General features: G+C 33.8%; 1 protein-coding gene and 1 long non-coding RNA gene across 2 annotated transcripts in view; one reads left to right on the top strand and one right to left on the bottom strand.

Moving 5' to 3' along the window:
* LOC149788591 (uncharacterized) overlaps positions 1–9,051 on the bottom strand; it is a 38,932-nt gene extending 29,881 nt beyond the window's left edge. The window contains exon 1 of the long non-coding RNA XR_016424175.1: positions 8,884–9,051. This is a non-coding gene — a long non-coding RNA (uncharacterized LOC149788591). The remainder of the gene's footprint in view (positions 1–8,883) is intronic.
* The window catches only part of LOC149788590 (E3 ubiquitin-protein ligase PDZRN3-like), a 405,601-nt gene that overhangs the window by 143,518 nt on the left and 249,822 nt on the right, over positions 1–12,261 (top strand). The window lies entirely within an intron of this gene.

Here is a 12,261-nt window from a genome sequence, read left to right as displayed (position 1 = left end):
TCTGGAACTGTAGAGAATGGGATACATCATTAGTAAGTGGTAATCCTCATCAATCTCCTGCCACATAACACTGCCAAGGGAATATCTCCCAGGGCAGTGTGTAGGCTGATAAAACAGCCCCATACCTATAATAATATTCACTGGCTATTTAGGGGCTGATATTTCATATTCATTAAAACCTGCAAAAATTTTCTGCCACTTTTGTCTGCACACATCAGTGTATATTTTGTATATTTACCATTATTTCTTACGGCTGTTGAGCCACCATCAGCTGAAGGGTTCTTTTGGTGATATGTACATACTATTTCCGGATCAAATCCTGTGTTTTGAGACTTATAAATCCGCATAGAATAACACAACCATTTATCCTGTAGCCATTTTGAATTTCATGCTTGATATGGCTGTTGCCAAATACCAGATGGCCAGTATAGCCAGTGAGGAAACCCAGGGAAATTCTTTTTCTTTTAAATTTGAACCCTCTGCAAAATAGGAAACTGTAGAGTGCCACCTTATACTGCTAACTTGAATACCAAAAGCCATTCTTACCATCGTCATAGCAATTTATAGAGCATGTACTGCTAACGTGAATACCAAAACTCATTTTAATCATTGTCATAGCAATTTATAGAGCACGTACTGCTGACTTGATTGCCAAAAGTCACTTACCATCATCATAGCAATTTATAGAGCATGTACTGCTAACTTGAATACCAAAAGCCATTCTTACCATCATCATAACAATTTATAGAGCATGTACTGCTAATTTGAATACCAAAAGCCATTCTTACCATCATCATAGCAATTTATAGAGCATGTACTGCTAACTTGAATACCAACTCATTTTTATCATGGTCATAGCAATTATTAGAGCTACTGCTGACTTGATTGCCAAAAGTCATTTGTACCATGGTCATAGCAATTTATAGAGCATGTACTATTAACTTGAATACCAAAACTCATTTTTATCATGGTCATAGAATTTTGACTCTCAATCTTGCACCCATAGGGGATACACTAAATGTACTTCATTGTAAGGCAGTCTCACTATAATGCAGTTTTAATTCGACTGCCATAGACAGTATTATAAAGTGTGAGTATTGTATAATGTACTTCATTGTAAGGCAGTCTCACTATAATGCAGTTTTAATTCGACTCCCATAGACAGTATTATAAAGTGTGAGTATTGTATAATGTACTTCATTGTAAGGCAGTCTCACTATAATGTAGTTTTAATATGACTCCCATAGACAGTATTATAAAGTGAGTATTGTATAATGTACTTCATTGTAAGGCAGTCTCACTATAATTCAGTTTTAGTTTGATTTGATTGCCATAGATAGCATTATAAAGTTTGAGTATTGTATAATGTACTTCATTCTACAAGGTTCAGTTCATTTATCTTGAAAGAATGAGACTGATTGGTTCATAACACTATAGGGACTGTAGAAAACCTGTGTTGGATTGTCAACTTTTGTATCTGGGCGATTTCATTTGTACAGTGGATAGGATACAGCTTTATAAAAACATATTATGCAAAGTAAAATAAAGAATATACAATTTGTCGTGATTAATTGATTTGATTTTCCAATTATAATATTCCTAGACAGTTGATGCATGTCTGTGGCTAGTAGCTGTCATTCAGGGTGCATTTGTTTTGTGTGTTGTGTGTCAGATTTGTGTAATGTACACTGTATGAGAAAAATGACTTAATGATATTGATGTTGCTATGTGAGTTACATCTGTAACTACAGGGGTTAAGTCTGTTACTGTTAAAATAATCACGGTCAATAGTACTGACATGATATGCCTCCTGCACTTGATGATATCACTGCAATTTCATTTAGAGGAGCCTAATGATCCACTTTAATTCTATAAAACCTTTTTGATTGCATGTTTACAAGGCTGTTGATTGATTTTTGAGTCCTATTTTTCACATTGTTGCCTTTTTACCGAGTGAGGGAATTACATCAGCTTGGCTGAATATTGGTATCATGGATCAAGATCACACAGAGCAAGGTGAAGCTTTATTTAATTACATTGTAGGTGTTAAAACTATATCTTGCAATTGACCTCTCTAAGATTTTATGAGAATTCAGAGCTCATTAATTAGCATAGCAATGCAGGTGTTGAAAGAGTACTCCTTGTAAACAGTTAAGTTACCATGAAAGTTTGATGAAAAACTTCTGAATTTTGGAGCATCTAACATTAGCGCTCATTTCAAATAAAATTTTGATATGATCAGCCTTTTGGGAAGCTTGGTAAACAAACGTTTGAAATTATTTGGCAATTTCACAAATTTCATTTCAAATGAGCAATAAGGTAAGAATCTATCGATTGCATAACAAAAATGACCAACCCGTAGAGTTAAGTATGGTATATAATAAAATGACTTTGAAATACTTTGGGATACTTCTGTTGTTACAACTTTCCTTGCATTTGTGACATCATTAATTTTTATTACACATATTACATGTGTAAAAATTATACATGTACCTTAAGGTGAATAACAATATTAATTAGATAAATAATGATGTGAAATTATACCTATAGCCACAAGTGACAATGTTACCCACTCAAACATCCACCTGTAAACAAGGAAATTAGATTGGTTGATTGGTTTGAGTTTAACAACATTTTTCAGTACATGGCAGCCAGTATATTCATTGGAGGAAAACTGCAAGAAAACAAGAAGAACCATGACCCACAGGAAACCTGCTGGCAAGCTCTCTCACATACCCATGTTGGCCGAACCTGAAATTTGAACTCGTGCAGAGATGTGATGTCAGTAATCAATAAAAATCAGCACCTTATACTTCTCTGCCACCCAGTCCCTAAGAAATTAGGTAAACATTGACATTTACCTGGGCAATCAGAGTGGACAGCAGTTCATTGGAATGTTGCATGCGATAGTTGATAGTCATATGCCGCATCCACCAGTGATGATGTTGCTTTCAAGTCAACAATCCGCCTTTGGCAGAAGCTCTATAGAGTGATCAATTTGGTGTACATGTAGGAAAGGCTGCAACGCTACCAAACCTTCTATGTACACAGTATATAATAACTGCAATGTTATCAAAATATTTTATATACAGTTTACAATAAGTTCATTGTTGTCAAAATGTTTAAGTGTTAGATCAGTGTTAATATATGCTGCACACACAGTATAATTCAGTAATTAACCAAACTCATTTACCTTTCAAGGTCAGGAAGAATTTGAAGTTTAAAAGTGACATTTTTGTACAATATCATTTCCTATATATCATATATACTCATGCTAGTCAAGTCTTGCCCACTACAAACAACATCATATGCCACTGCATAATGCGCCAGCAGATTATGGTCTCTTGTTTGTTCAACTGATGATCGCTAACAAACTGCGGAGTCCCAGACCTGTTGGCACATTATATGACACAGATCTTTTGACACATGTGACACAGATCTGGATCTTTGTAGTTTGCATTTGGACTGAACTTAGAAGTAAGGATATAACTTAAATATATTTCTTTTGTATTCTGTACCCAAAAAATGTTTGATCTGTTTTATGAGCTGTGTATGGTGATTGTAATTTTTTTTTGGTTACTTTGATAGTATAGAGTCATAGTGGTTACTTTGATAGTATTGAAAAAAACTGAATTTGTACATCAAAACACTTTACACAAATGAATTTGTACATCAAAACACATTAGACAAGTGAATTTGTGCATCAAAACCCATTACACAAGTGAATTTGTACATCAGACCCATTACACAAGTGAATTTGTATATCAAACCCATTACACAAATGGATTTGTATATCAAACACATTGCACAAGTGAATTTGTACATCAAACCCATTAAACAAAATAAATTTGTATATCAAAACCATTACACATTACATAAATGAATATGTACATCAAAAATCCATTACACAAGTGAATTTGTACATCAAACACATTGCACAAGTAAATTTGTACATCAAACCAATTACACAAGTGAATTTGTATATCAAACCCATTACACAAGTGAATTTGTACATCAGACACATTACACAAGTGAATTTGTACATCAAACACATTACACAAGTGAATTTGTACATCAAACACATTACAAAAGTAAGTACCAGTACTTGATCATTAAATATTTAAGCATAGACAGGTAGAAAATTTCAATCTCTAAACCACTTAGGGACGTAATTACACTAACTTCTGCTCTGATGACACTTACTATACTGTTTTTATCACCAAATTTTCCTTTATAGTGATATTTTAAATGAAATTTAATTGTACTTTAGTAGCATTGAGTTGTCATGATTTAGTCATATTTAAATTGAAATTTAATTGTACTTTGAAAGTCTAGAGTCATAGTGGTTACTTTGATAGTATAGAGTCATAGTGGTTACTTTGATAGTATAGAGTCACAGTGGTTGGTTACTTTGAAAATAGTCACAGTGGTTGGTCAACTTTGAAAGTATGGAGTCGGTGGTTACTTTGATAGTATAGTCATAGTGGTTACTTTGATAGTATAGAGTCATAGTGGTTACTTTGATAGTATAGAGTCATAGTGGTTACTTTGATAGTATAGAGTCATAGTGGTTACTTTGATAGTATAGTCATAGTGGTTACTTTGATAGTATAGTCATAGTGGTTACTTTGATAGTATAGAGTCATAGTGGTTACTTTGATAGTATAGAGTCATAGTGGTTACTTTAATAGTATAGTCATAGTGGTTACTTTGATAGTATAGAGTCATAGTGGTTACTTTGATAGTATAGAGTCATAGTGGTTACTTTGATAGTATAAGGTCATAGTGGTTACTTTGATAGTATAGAGTCATAGTGGTTACTTTGATAGTATAGAGTCATAGTGGTTACTTTGATAGTATAGAGTCATAGTGGTTACTTTGATATTATAGAGTCATAGTGGTTACTTTGATAGTATAGAGTCATAGTGGTTACTTTGCTATTGTAGAGTCATAGTGGTTACTTTGACAGTATAGAGTCATAGTGGTTACTTTGCTATTGTAGAGTCATAGTGGTTACTTTGATAGTATAGAGTCATAGTGGTTACTTTGATATTGTAGAGTCATAGTGGTTACTTTGATAGTATAGAGTCATAGTGGTTACTTTGCTATTGTAGAGTCATAGTGGTTACTTTGATAGTATAGAGTCATAGTGGTTACTTTGCTATTGTAGAGTCATAGTGGTTACTCTGATATTGTAGAGTCATAGTGGTTACTTTGATATTATAGAGTCATAGTGGTTACTTTGATATTGTAGAGTCATAGTGGTTACTTTGATATTATAGAGTCATAGTGGTTACTTTGATAGTATAGAGTCATAGTGGTTACTTTGATAGTATAGAGTCATAGTGGTTAAGTAACTAGTATAGGGTCCTGGTGGTTTAGTGGTTGTTATGATGGGCACTACTTTAGTTGCCTCATCACTAGATAACCAACTTGTGTTCATGTGAAGTAAAACAAAACAAATTTTGATAGCAGTACTAATGATACAGTTTTGACTAGATAAGTTTAATAGCAGTGATAATGGCATTAATGGGATAGCTTGTCTGGATAAGTTTAAAATGGAAAACTGATTGCACTTTTTTGCTAGCTTAAATTTGAGTAGGAAAGTTGTATTTCAAACAAGACAGTGAAATCAGTAGATTTATGCTTGGAGTCTTTATTGGGATTTCAATTGATGTGTAAGAAATTGATTGAATATATTTAATCTTTAAAAAAACAGAGAAATGATTCCAAGGTTACAGATGAGATTGCTTTCGATTTCTCTGTGCCATCTACTGTATTTAGCCTTATCTCCTAATGCTCTCCATGGAATGCTTCCAGGGGAGGCAAATGAAAGTAGTGTGATCAAATATGTCGTAGAATGGATTACTGTTTTAGCTGCTGTCAGTCTTATGTAACCAGTTTGTGTTCATGAGGGATGTGGGATGCAGAATCACACAAAGTAACAATTTGTCAAACAGGACAATTTGAAGATGCACTATTTGTGTAAGGGAGACAGGGATGAAGAGTGATGTATGGAAACGTAAATGGTATTTCCTGGTGATTACATTGGGTGATTGCTTCCTAGACATCAGCCTGGGTTCTTCATCTCGCATGTCATTTGTCATGCTACTGTTCCACTGCCAATTCTCTTTATACCATCCTGTTTCAATCACTAATGTTTGATTGCAAAGTTTAAACAGGCAAATTGTTCAATATAGCCTAAAAGGGGTACTAATTTAAAGGCCAGCTGATGATAGGGGTTCATAGGTCTCTTCACTTCATCATTTTAATTGAACTCTAAGCCTGCATACCAATAATGCAGTGTCAAAGTATCAGTACAGTGTCAGTTAATAAATTTTTGTACTTGTAACCTACATTATTTGCAACAGTCATATATTTGTAACCTACATTTTTTCTAAGTCTCTTTGTTGTACCTTTGCAATTGAACTGTCTGTCTGTCTGCCCATTCACACTTACCATCTGTACTCGCTTACAGGTTGAGTCAAACTCAAAATGACAAAGATCCTGATTTGCTGTAGCATAATGCACCTGCAGATCAGGGTCTGTCTTGTTTGATCTACTGATTGCTTTTAAACTGCACAGACCCATATCTGCCAGCACCTTTTGCAACAACAGATATGGCTCTTTGCAGTTTTCAGTTGGACTCCTCTTATAAGCGAGTGTATACAGTGTTTTAGACCTCATAGCTCGGCAACTGAATTTCCTACTGCATGTGATCTTTTAAAGTTTTAAATTTTTCAGGTCCAATTTTGACAGTTACTTATCAACATTACAATTGGTATATAAATCATTTCAAGACCTGGATGTGCCATTTACAGGTTTTTAGCTCCACAAATTTGTTATCCCTTCCTAAACTACTTGGTGGATTGCAATGAAACTTTACACACAGACATTCATACATTGGTCTAATTGGTCCTAAATGAAAATAGCACTACTTGTGCATCCAAAATGGTCACCATGACAGGCATTTTGAAAAGGTTATTATCTATCTTGAAAATCTTGTGATTACTACAAGATGCAGTGTGGTATAATTATAGTCTCTTGGACCTAGATGTTCCATTTGTGGCTTTTGTCCTGTCAGCTTAAAGTTGGATAGAGTTGTGGCTCTTGATAATTACCGTTGTAACATGATACAAAATATGTCACATTGGTCATATTTTTATATCTACTACATGGTTTACAGATCATGTAAAAATTGGTCATAATTTTGCAGGTGTTGATTCTGAACCAGATATATTTGATAAAAGATCATATTTTGAATAATGTTGTTGCTTTACATTTCTGGTTTTAAAAATGTATTTAATTTGTTGGCTGGATTTTGTTATTCATTTTGAAAGTTTTATTGTTAATAAGAAAATTAGAAAGTCACATGTATGAAAGAAGACCATCCTTTACAGAAAAAGTCTGTAAGTGACATGTAAGTGACTTGTATTACTCGCTTGTATGGGATTATAAATGATTTATAGTACACACTTGTATGGGCTTGTAAGTGACATTACACACTTGTATGGGCTTATAAGTAAGTTGTATTACTCACTTGCATGGGCATATAAATGACTTATATTACACACTTGTATGGGCATATAAGTGACTTATATTACACACTTGCATGGGCATATAAGTGACATTACACACTTGTATGGGCTTGTAAGTGACATTACACACTTGTATGGGCTTGTAAGTGACATTACACACTTGTATGGGCTTATAAGTAAGTTGTATTACTCACTTGCATGGGCATATAAGTGACTTATATTACACTTGTATGGGCATATAAGTGACTTATATTACACACTTGCATGGGCATATAAGTGACTTATATTACACACTTGTATGGGCATACAAGTGACATATTACACACTTGTATGGGCTTGTAGGTGACATACCACTTTACTTATGGATAACTTGTAAGTGACTTATATAGAAGGATTAGGATTGTATATGTAAATTAAGCATTTCACTTATATCTGAATATGCAAATTAGGCATTTGCCTTATAAATGAAGTATACTTCACATATTTCAGTGATAAGTATAAATTACTTATAAAACTGTCATCTCATCTGACACATTCAATCTTGGGGACCAAAATGACTATGAGGTCATCTGATCTGACACATTCAATCTTGGGTACCAAAATGACTATGAGGTCATCTCATCTGACACTTTAAATCTTGGGGACCAAAATGGCTATGAGGTCATCTCATCTGACACATTCAATCTTGGGGACCAAAACGACTATGAGGTCGTCTCATCTGACACTTTAAATCTTGGGGACCAAAATGACTATGAGGTCATCCCATCTGACACTTTAAATATTAGGGACCAAAATGATTATAAGGTCATCTCATCTGACACGTTCAGTCTTGGGGACCAAAATGATTATGAGGTCATCTCATCTGGCACTTTAAATCTTGGGGACCAAAATGACTATGAGGTCATCTCATCTGGCACTTTAAATCTTGGGGACCAAAATGATTATGAGGTCATCTCATCTGACACATTCAGTCTTAGGGACCAAAATGACTATGAGGTCGTCTCATCTGACACTTTAAATCTTGGGGACCAAAATGACTATGAGGTCATCTCATCTGACACTTTAAATCTTGGGGACCAAAATGATTATAAGGTCATCTCATCTGGCACTTTAAATCTTGGAGCCCAAAATGATTATGAGGTCATCCCATCTGACACATTCAATCTTGGGGCCCAAAATGATTATGAGGTCATCTCATCTGACATTAAATCTTGAGGACCAAAATGACTATGAGGTCATCTCATCTGACATTAAATCTTGAGGACCAAAATGCACTGCAGCAATATAATATGACTTCTCAACTGCAGCCCATAGATTGACAAAATACAACACGTCTTGTACTCACCTACATAATAATCCAATGACAATTGTTTGTGTCTGTTATATTGTTATACAATCAGTTGCTGCACATGTACTGGTATTGCTTGCCATTACCATTCCCAAATTAACAAGCAAAATAGTTACCATTCAAATGCAAAAATTGCATCAGTTTGAAAATGCAGTTGCAGCAGTAGTTCTCTGTAGATGTTACCCAAAACATGGTACATAAATATTTATTAGTAAACCCATCTCCAGAGTGTTAACAAGGGAAACAACTGCTGTTAAATAATAATAATAATAATAATAATAATAACAACAACAACAACAACAACAACAACAACAATAATAATAATAATAATAATAATAATAATAATAATAGTAATAATAATAACAGCAATAATAATAATAATAATAATAATAATAATAGCAATATAATAATAATATAATAGTAATAATAATAATAATAATAATAATAATAATAATAAAAATAAATAGTAAGAGAGCATCAACAACATTTAATGTAGCTAAAATGGGGATACATAGAAAAGGTCTGATTAAAAGAAAGAAATATGGTTGAGTAAGAAGAATACATTTTTATAAACAAATATTGCTTTCCTAACCTAAGTTTTCAGGTATAAATTAAATATTGTCTCTCAAACTCATCTTCTTATTTGTAACAAATGTTACAGGGTAGTGTCTTTGCGTTTTATGCTTTTTATCAGGTATTCATGAAATTTGTGATATGGTATTTAAGTTGGTGCACTGGCACATTGTTTAAAATAAAATTTCATTAGCACAATGTTGTAATTTTCCATGCTCAGCTGAACAATATAGGTGAGTCTGCATGACCATTATCATTACCAGATGACTGTTTGACCATTTACATTATCATTACCAGATGACTGTTTGACCATTTACATTATCATTACCAGATGACTGCTTTGCGTCATGGACTTGTACATACTACATATGCAAGCCTATGCTTACACATTTACACAGATATATTGGTACTCTAGTTTTGATACTTAAGGTGCATCAGTATTGAAATTCTTCTTTCAAACTTTTTAAAAACTTAAAAGCATTTTAAATAAGAGATGCAAGAAATTCTCTTTAGTTTATACAACTCTGGGTTAAAATCAGTAAATCTGTTGTGGAGCTATGAAATTTTATTTTTTTTAAATGCAGAAAATGACTAAAAAGTCCATAAACTTAGTTCCCTACTACTTCACTAATAAAAGCATACCAATTTTATTTGAATCAGCTCTGCTTTATTTGAACAAAACAGTCCTTAACATGTATGGATTATGCCACCAATAACTTATAAGTGAAATGTAGGTGATGCATGAATCAATATTTTTTTTGCTTATACTGTACTTAACACAGACTGATATTTCACTTACTTCATTACATATGAAATGTAGAAGTAACTTACAAGTCAAGCATACTTCAGTTTTAAGTCAGAGTAGGTTTTTTGTAAGGTATATTAATATGTACCCATGCCCAATAATAAATCCTGTTTTTGGTATATGAGTTCCAGTGAAAGTCAACAGTTTTTTTTAATTGACTATTTGCCACACGTCAGTGTAATAGATTGCTTCCTGTTCTGGTGTCCAGTTCTAGGCCAACTTGAATCTTTCTGCAACAAACTTCTAGTGACACAACATGTTAAAGAATTGGCCTCTGCCTATGCATCCACTGAATCTAATAATGCTCAGTTAGGACTGGGATTTTAGGGTCATATATAGATTTTGGCTGTATCACAAAGCCATTATTGCCAGTGATATTGTGGTGAACTATAGGTTTTGCTTGATCCAGTTTAGCTCTGTCATCAGATTAGGATAGAGAGAGAGAGAGAGAGAGAGAGAGAGATCAGCAGGTGCCTGTTGAGCAGCATAATGCTTGCCTGCTCTGTGCTGAACCACATCTTCTAAAGTAATCAGTAGCAGCAGTAAGGTGTCTCTGTCACATGGTACACTCAGCTTCCCACTATCATAGCATGCATGATTGTTTCCTGTGGCAGCATGCAGTGGAGGTACATGGCAACTATTCAGGTACAGGTCTGAAGTTGCCTGCCTCAAACCAGCTGGCTGGAGCTACAACATTCATCAGGTGTCTCAGTCAGAAAGTGTTATGTGTTGATCATAGAGAGTAACAAGTGAAGACAAGACAGTGTTTTTCTCACCTGTACTGAGTACTAGATAATAGTCTGCAAGGAATGTATTGGCAGGTATGTTCTTTTTCTGCTTACAGACTTGTGCACACTCTTTAATAAAAGTTTGAAAAAATAAATCATGATAATTTATTTGCATTTCCATTGTTTTTTATATTAAAAATTACATCATTTCCGGTTTTTCTCTCTTCCAGTCATTGTCAGAATTAATAATTGTTTTTCTCTCTTCCAGTCATTGTCAAAATTAATAATTGTTTTTCAGTAAATGCTGCCAAGTTATATTGTATAATTAAAGAAATTTGTTAATTTCTTTTACTGCATATTTGAGTCTGACAAATAGATGAGACAATTTTATTTTTATCCATACTTAACAGTAACAGTATAATGGAGAGATACAAACAAGGTTTACCTTATATTCTCGCTTATAAGAATCCAAGTGCAAAATGCACAGACCCAGATCTGTTGGCGTATAATGCACCAGCAGATCTGGATCTGGGTAGTTTGTTTGGAGTAATTGGTAGAACAATACATACACCCTGATCTGCCATGATATTATGATATGGCAGATCAGGGTCTTTGTTTGCAGCTTGATTTGATCTATAAGCGCGTGTAGATTGTATATCAGTTTCAACTATAATAATATAAAAGATACATATGTTAAATGATTCAGAATTACTTGGTAACCACTAGAAATTTTACTAAAAGTAGCAACCAATATCTCTTTTAAAAACAACATTTGGCAGGAAAACATGCCAGCATATATCACACTACTGCATTCCATTGCAAGAATTTGTTAATCATTTGGTTTTGTTTATGTTTTATTTATTTACATTCCAACATTTAAGCATCATGATCTTCTTCTAAAGAAATATATGTTGCAAGTTATTAAATATTTATGCCACCTATGATGGAATGAAAATACTCATGGTTGTACTTAATTGGAAGTTCATCTTTCACATTTTTGGTGATTAGGATTATGCCAGTGTAAATTGAACCCATACGATGCAGTAGCTAGCATGATGAAAAAGCATGATGAGTGTAGGTTTACATTTCATTGAAGAAATTTCACCAATGCAGTGAAGCTTTTAAATTCATTCATGCAGAAGATAACCTCTTACAAGTATCATTGTGAATTTATACATTGTTTGTATTAGTTGCGTGACAACTCCATTGGCCTAAGTTGTTAGAGCATCTGCCTTGGATGCAGAAGGTTGTGGGTTCGAACCCCAGCAG

The sequence above is a fragment of the Sinohyriopsis cumingii genome, chromosome 11, assembly GCF_028554795.1.
Source record: "Sinohyriopsis cumingii isolate HCF-2022 chromosome 11, ASM2855479v2, whole genome shotgun sequence".
Taxonomy (NCBI): Eukaryota; Metazoa; Mollusca; class Bivalvia; order Unionida; family Unionidae; genus Sinohyriopsis; species Sinohyriopsis cumingii.
This window is presented reverse-complemented; position numbering and strand designations above follow the sequence as displayed.